Source organism: Mesocricetus auratus, unplaced genomic scaffold (assembly GCF_017639785.1).
Source record: "Mesocricetus auratus isolate SY011 unplaced genomic scaffold, BCM_Maur_2.0 Super-Scaffold_2245, whole genome shotgun sequence".
NCBI classification, from domain to species: domain Eukaryota; kingdom Metazoa; phylum Chordata; class Mammalia; order Rodentia; family Cricetidae; genus Mesocricetus; species Mesocricetus auratus.
The window spans coordinates 3,775,934-3,782,946 of record NW_024429180.1 but is presented as its reverse complement, the minus strand read 5'-3'; the positions used below and the strand labels follow the sequence as shown (position 1 = coordinate 3,782,946).

Here is a 7,013-nt window from a genome sequence, read left to right as displayed (position 1 = left end):
TCTCTCTCTTCTCCCTCCCTCTCCACCCTCCCTCTGTCTCTGTCTCTGTCTCTGTCTCTCTTTCTCCCTCCCCCCCCAGTCTTCATCACTCACCCCCCTCTCTGCTCTGCTCCTGCTTCTCTCGTAACCAAGTCCCCTCCTCTGTCTGTACTCAGCCACTTCTCTCTCTCTCTCCCTCTCCCTCTCTCTCTCTCTCTCTCTCTCTCTCTCTCTCTCTCTCTCTCTCTCTCTCTCTCTCTCTCTCTCTCTCTCTCTCTCTCTGCTCTCTGTCTGTACTCAGCCACTGCTCTCTCTCTCTCTCTCTCTCTCTCTGCTCTCTATCTGTACTCAGCCACTTCTCTCTCTCTCTCTCTCTCTGCTCTCTGTACTCAGCCACTGCTCTCTCTCTCTCTCTCTCTCTCTCTGCTCTCTGTCTGTACTCAGCCACTGCTCTCTCTCTCTCTCTGCTCTGGACTCTTCTGTATTGACTCTGGCTGCTCTCTCGTGTCTACAATAAACACCTCCCCTTAACCATGCCATGGAGTGATGATGTTATCTGCTCAGATGAGTACTTCTCAGTACTTGGTGCTTCTACAGCATTCTCTGCACCCCACCCCCACCCCCACACCTTGTTGTCCAGGCCTCCCTCGTTTCTTATTCTTATTGTGTTGTGTTGTGAAGTATTCTTTTTGCACACTGTGAAGATGTGTTGCTCTCATTGATTTAATAAAGAGCTGAATGGCCAATTGCTAGGCAAGCAGAGGTTAGGTTGGACTTGAAGACAGGGAGAGAGAGAGAGAGCTGGGATGAATAAGGGTGGAGTTGCCAGGAGACTTGGGGAAGAGTAAGACGGCAGGTTAAACGAAGGTACCAAGGAACGCGGTAGAATGTAGCTAAGAAATATGGGGGTTACCTCCTAAGAGTTAGTAAGTAACAAGCCTAAGCTATCAGCCAAGTAATTGTAATTAATAATACGTCTCTGTGTGGTTACTTGGGAGCTACGTGGTGTGACAGAATATTATGCCTATACCATTGTTAAAAATGTATTCTTTTAGGTCTAAAACCTTTCCAACATCTTCTAAAATCCCCACATTGGAATCGATTTGTGCCTTCTTCTTCCTCTTACACAAACTTGCTTCGTATTTCTGTCGTAACGCCAGCCTGTCTCTCTCCCATCACTGTCTACAGCTTCCCTTCCGCACACGTTTTACTAGCTAAGGCCAAGCACAATGCCCTCTGCTCCAAAGTTGCAACAAATAATGTGTCTAAAGAAACTTGATGGAAATGAAACTACAAAGAGTTTTTTTTCTCTCTCTCAGATTCCAATTTCTACTTCTTGATACTTATCTTCAAAACAATAACCAGGTTTTGTCACTAAGCCAAAACTGTCACTTTGGGCAGAAAAAGAATTAAATCTTGAATTTCCTTTGCAGTGTTGAAGAGGAAACCCATAAATGACACTATCCTGAAAGAAAGAGAGGAACTAAATCCACACGGGTGGCGTCACAGAACAAAAGGAAATCCTGTTTCCTAATCTCTAAGTGGCAAATCTACGCTGGTCTGGTGGCTGGTCTATGCTATTGAGTTAAAGCAATAAAACATGGCATGGAGGCTGGAGAGATGCTCAGAGGTTAAGAGCACTGACTGCTCTTCCAGAGGTCCTGAGTTCAATTCCCAGCAACCACATGGTGGCTCACAGGCATCTGTAATGAGACCTGGTGCCCTCTTCTGGCCTGCATGCACATAGACAGAACACTGTATACACAAGAAATAAATCTTTAAAAAACAAAAAACAAAAAACAAAAAAAAACATGGCATGGGAGATCCTCGGGTAGTAGAGGCTTACCATCAACCCTCACTACTGGAGGTTTGGGGAATTCCTTCCTAGATGCTACAGCACACAGAGAGAGAGAGAGAGAGAGAGAGAGAGAGAGAGAGAGAGAGAGAGAGAGAGAGAGAGAGAGAGAGAGAGAGAGGAGGGAAGGAAGAAGGGAGGGAGAGAGGGAGGGAGGGAGGGAGAGAGGGAGGGAGGGAGGGAGGGAGAAAGAGACAGAGAGACAGACACAGAGGCAGAGAAAGAAAGAGAGACGGAGGACTTAGTCTCATTAATAAAAGGAATTTTAAAAAAAGACTTTCGGGACACTTTTGTCAGTGTTTAAAGGGAATATACTCCAGGGCAAGAAAGCTTTAAATTCTGGGAGCTTTATAACTCACAGAAGAGGGAAATAGGGGGAGGAGCAGGGGAAAGGCCATGCTTGTTTTCGTCTTTAATTTTTTGAGTTACACTGGCAGAGTTTCATCACTTTGCAGTGGGCAGCAATGTGGCGAGGAGAGACCTCCAGAGAAAGAGAGGAAGCTCACAGCATCAGGAAAAGAAAAGCAAAGAAAGAGACAAAACAGGAGAAACAAAAGCTGCCCCTTTCTGAATAGGAAAAGGCAGATGGATCCAGCAAGCCCTGTAACAACCTCGTGGTGGCTTGTAGGGACCTCCACAACAGGGCAGGAATTCTGTGAAGGGAAAGCCTGGTATCTCATTAAGGGAATTGCTACTCTGTCTCTCTGGAGTGGTCTAGAGCAAGCCCACGTTGGGTCCTCTGACCACACACACACACACACACACACACACACACACACACACACACACACACACGCATGCACACACACGCACACACAAACATTACAAAAGGAAAGTTAAGTGAGGGGATCCTGGTGCATTCTGTACATCTGACAACTCATTTAAAACGATTTATTCTCAAGGTTGATTTCACTGACTCCGAGTGACTTTGGAACTGACTGTTGAATCCTGTGTTTACCGACTGGCCAGCGTGCTCTGGTTTCTGCCTTTGCAGGGGTCACACATTAGTCCCAACCACCTCCCTCATCCTGACAGGCAGGATTGGCAGAGCGTATTAATTCACTCAGACTGCACTGCCTCCAACATTCTGGACAGACCATAACATATCCCCAGTATAATGGAAGATGGGTCGAAAATCCCCTCCTTGAGCTGGGCTTAACAAAGAAGACTAATGGCCAGGACTGACGACCCCTTCAGATGAGACAGCAGAACTTAAGACGGGACGTGTCATCTGTGGCTCTGTGACGTACATTAATTCCAGACTTGAGATAAACAGCTCCTGCAAGTAAACGAGAGCAGACATCTGAGAGTAAATAACAAACTTCATGAACTCTGACTTAGGATATCCTGCTAATGTATTTCTAATTGTCACCTGAGAGTGTGTGTCATTCCTCCTATCTCGTTTTTAAGTAGAGACTTGGGGGGATTGTGTGTATGTGTGTGTATTTGTATATTGTATATGTATATGTGTATGTATGTGTGTGTGAACATGTGTGTGCATGCCTATGGATGCTAGAAACTGACATACGATGCCTGCTTCAATTAACTTCTACACTGTGTTTTGAAACAGGCTCTCTCATTCGAGTTGAAAGGCAGCAATTCGGGTCTCCCCGTCTCCCCACCAGGAGCAGTGGACTTGCCAGTGTAAGCCCCTATTCCTGACGAACTTCCACAGGCTCTGGGAGACTGAACTCGGGTTCTAATGCTTGCATGGCAGGCACTTCATTAACTGAGCCATCTTCCCAGACCCTGAAGACAAATAAATAACAAGAAACGAAATCTCCAGGCCTCTAAAAGAGCAATGTATGTATTTTCTTGCGCTACTGTAAAGTGAATCTTCAGTTTAGAAGATTAGAGTCCCTCCAGTGGTTTCACTAAGGGAGGGGTAAAACTGTCATGAGGATATGAGTGGCAGATTCTTTGATTTCCCACCGGGTGGATCTCTGAGGGTAAAATATGGAGTAAGTGCCGATGGCTAAACTTCTTACATACTGAAACTCGTATGGCTCAAAGTCACATAACCGCTCGCCACCAGCCAGGCTTTTGTCTGCAAGGCAGATAGGGTTAAAAATCTACTTCCACAGCCATGTGGAAGGCAGAGCCATGATACCACCCAGATCCGGGAAGACAATCGAATGGGAGATGGTGTGATTGCATCTCGGTGTCCTCAGTGAAGAACGTCACTTGTCAGTGAAGGCTTGGACCCCATGACCCGGCGGCACTGACCAGAGATGCAAAGAGGAGTCGTGGCCTCCACAGCTCACAGGGCACATGAGCCTTGGTGCTGAGTGCTCAGCAGGGAGCACAGAGCTGTGGTCAGTTAGTTCTGCCTAGGTGTCTGAGAAAGCAGACTCGATTTTTCTAGACTGTTCTCGGGGTACTACACTAGATTTGTGACTTTGTCATGGCACTTGTAAGCAGTTAACTTGATTTCTTAATCGCTAGGTATCCATGGTCATCGTAACACTTGAGATGTGATGGCCTCCGCCCGCCCTTGCGCTCTCCCTAACCCTGTTTTGCAGTGGGCAGCAGAGACTTAACACTTGGGCTTTCCTTTGCGTTAAATTTGCTTCCACGGCATCAAAGGCTAACGCATCTCTACCAGGGATGATGACTAAAACTTTAGAAATCCATGTTTTGTATTTTTGTTGTTGTTGTTGAAGTGTTGGAACAGCAGCAATTCTGGTTGTCGAATATCGCCAACAGTTGCCTGTTCGACACCCTGAAGTTTCCTGGCATGGCTAGGAGCCACGTGACCCGGGATGACATCATTAAATCCAGAACCAAGTCGCCATGGAGGTTAGGGGTAAGTTAATGAGTGACATTTAAACCAAGGGAAGGCTTTGCATAAGGGTTTTCTGATGGAGTTGCTGGATACCTTCGATCCCATGCAAGCAGGTTTGAAACTCCAACATTTGGGGTGAAATGGCATAGAAACCTCTGGAGTCACTCAGTTATGGCTTACAGATGCCCCTTCAGTGTCTTGGGCCTGCCTGCTTGTTCCATTGAGTCATCATAGTTGTCTCTCCTGTCTCCTTCCCATTGCTCCTTCCTCTCCTCTTTCTCTCCCTCCCTTCTTCCTCTCTCCCTTCCTTCCTTCTTCCTTCCCTCCCTCCCTTCCTCTCTCCCTTCCTTCCTTCCTCTCCTTCTCTTTCTCTCCCTCCCTCCCTTCCTCTCTCCCTTCCTTCCTTCTTCCTTCTCTCCCTCCCTTCCTCTCTCCCTTCCTTCCTCTCCTTCTCTTTCCTTCCCTCCCTTCCTCTCTCTCCCTTCCTTCCTTCTTTCCTGGAATGGTTTGTGCATCTAGACTGCCGAAGTCTCCAGGCCCCAGCCTAGGTTATAAGGAAAAACCAACCCCGGTGACTCCCCAGGGCTTCAGTTGGGCTTGCCTCCTCTCTAGCCTTCGGTTTGTTTCGTGGGTCACCACCGGGGTTTGAGCTGTGCTTAACCGAAGACAGGAGGAAAAGCGCATGTCCGTCGTTTTCCCAGAACGGCAGTCCTCCTGCCTTTCCTTCCTCGGTGAGCAGGGGAAATGTATGCGTTACAAGATTTTCTGTGCCTGAATGCGCACGTTCACTTGCAGGAGCGCGTTCACAAGTCATACACGCTGCCCCTCCCAGAACGCCTTCACTACTCCAGATACGATTTATGCCCATCGGACGCTCGTTTCTATTCTCTCCTCCTACTGTAGGTTTTTCATCGGCCCATGGAGCACGTCTGCATCTGTGACTGGCTAATTTTACTTTGTACAGTATGTTCAAGGTTTGTCAACGGCTATAGAATGGCCGGGCCACCTTCATCCCACTTGCTGTGGCTGCTTGTAAGAAACCTGTAAAGAGAAGCGTTTTCCTTGAGAGAAACCTTCCCGCCAGCCTGGTTCCAGAGCCGTATCAGTCCCAAATAACACACAGGGGGCTGTATTAATTATGAAGCTGTTGGCCTTGCTTGTTTCTTACTGGCTAGCTCTGACTTAAGTAATTACCCCATAATTGTTAATCTAAGTATTTCTCTTACCGGAGAATAGTTCGGGGCTTCCTACCCCATGGCATTACATCTTGACTCTCTGTGTTTCTCCTTCCCAGAGTCCTCCTGGACTCCTAGTCCCACCTATCTAGATTCCTATTGGCCAGCAGTGCTTTATTGACACAGGACTTCCAAATCAGAGACCTTCAGGCTCAGGCCTGTCGAAGCTTCTTTGGAGATGGAGGGGTCAGGGAGGGTCACCTGACCATCACCTGACATTCCAGACACTCCCTGCAGCCGTCTGCATGACCTTCAGCTCTGCTCCTCCGTGGCCTTGGGATCTCGGGAGGTGCCAGAGTATAGGCTGGGAAAGGCTGATGGAGAGGAAGGGGCAGCATCGTGATGGATAAAGACTTCCGGGTGCATCTGCTTTGGGGGAGGTACCCCCACAGCTCTGTACATAAGCCTGATAGCTGTACTGGTTCCCATAGCGAACTTTATTGGGACAGTACTACGCTTTGTCATGGGAACCTTTTGGGGGAAGGTACAGAGGTTGCTGACCTCTCCTCGGGGAAAGAATTCTATCAACCTCACATGGCAGCATATAAGAGAATTTCCTTCTTCCTGGGGATTGGATAATACTCACTTTATATATATAGGGACGTACACTATCACATGCTACATACTTGGTTTTCAGCCTACGACAGCACTCGGCTGTTGCCTGACTTGCCTTTCAGAAGGTAGTGATGCATTTAGGGAGTGGTCAGATGAGCTGGGGAGTGGGTGTGCGTATGTCTTACCTGGGTTTGCCTCTCTGTTTGTATACTGGGTTCTACTAAAGGCTACAGAACAAGGAGGCCTTGATCCTTGGGTGCAAGTCCAGACAGCTGAGACCTTCTGCAGCTACTCTCCCTTTAGGACGCCAGAGACAGGCATTCTATAAGGCTGGCAGGCAGACTGGTGCGTATAAGCTTCAGTAACCTTCCAGCATGGAGTTATCCACCGTGTGATCTGCTATTTTTAAATGTCAAAAAAGAGAAAGTAATATTGGGAGTCTTCGCGCATCCCCACCCCCGCCCCCACCCCCCAACCCCGGGCCTCATCAGTCCCTGTCAGAGTGTAAGCCTTTGCAGACTGCTGGGAGCTGTGGCCGAGCCTCGGAGAACCAGCCAACCGGGAACCCTGCAAGCGGATGCGGGCAGGTGTTTTTTTCCATTGC

At 48.1% G+C, this 7,013-nt stretch overlaps 1 long non-coding RNA gene across 1 annotated transcript; it reads right to left on the bottom strand.

The window, feature by feature from the left end:
* Positions 1-2,689: 2,689 nt before the first annotated feature.
* LOC121137143 lies at positions 2,690-6,802 on the bottom strand. The gene is made up of 2 exons (XR_005874383.1): positions 6,595-6,802; positions 2,690-3,113 (listed from the first exon to the last, which is right to left on the bottom strand). It is a non-coding gene; the product is annotated as an uncharacterized LOC121137143 (long non-coding RNA).
* Between the last annotated feature and the right edge of the window lie 211 nt (positions 6,803-7,013).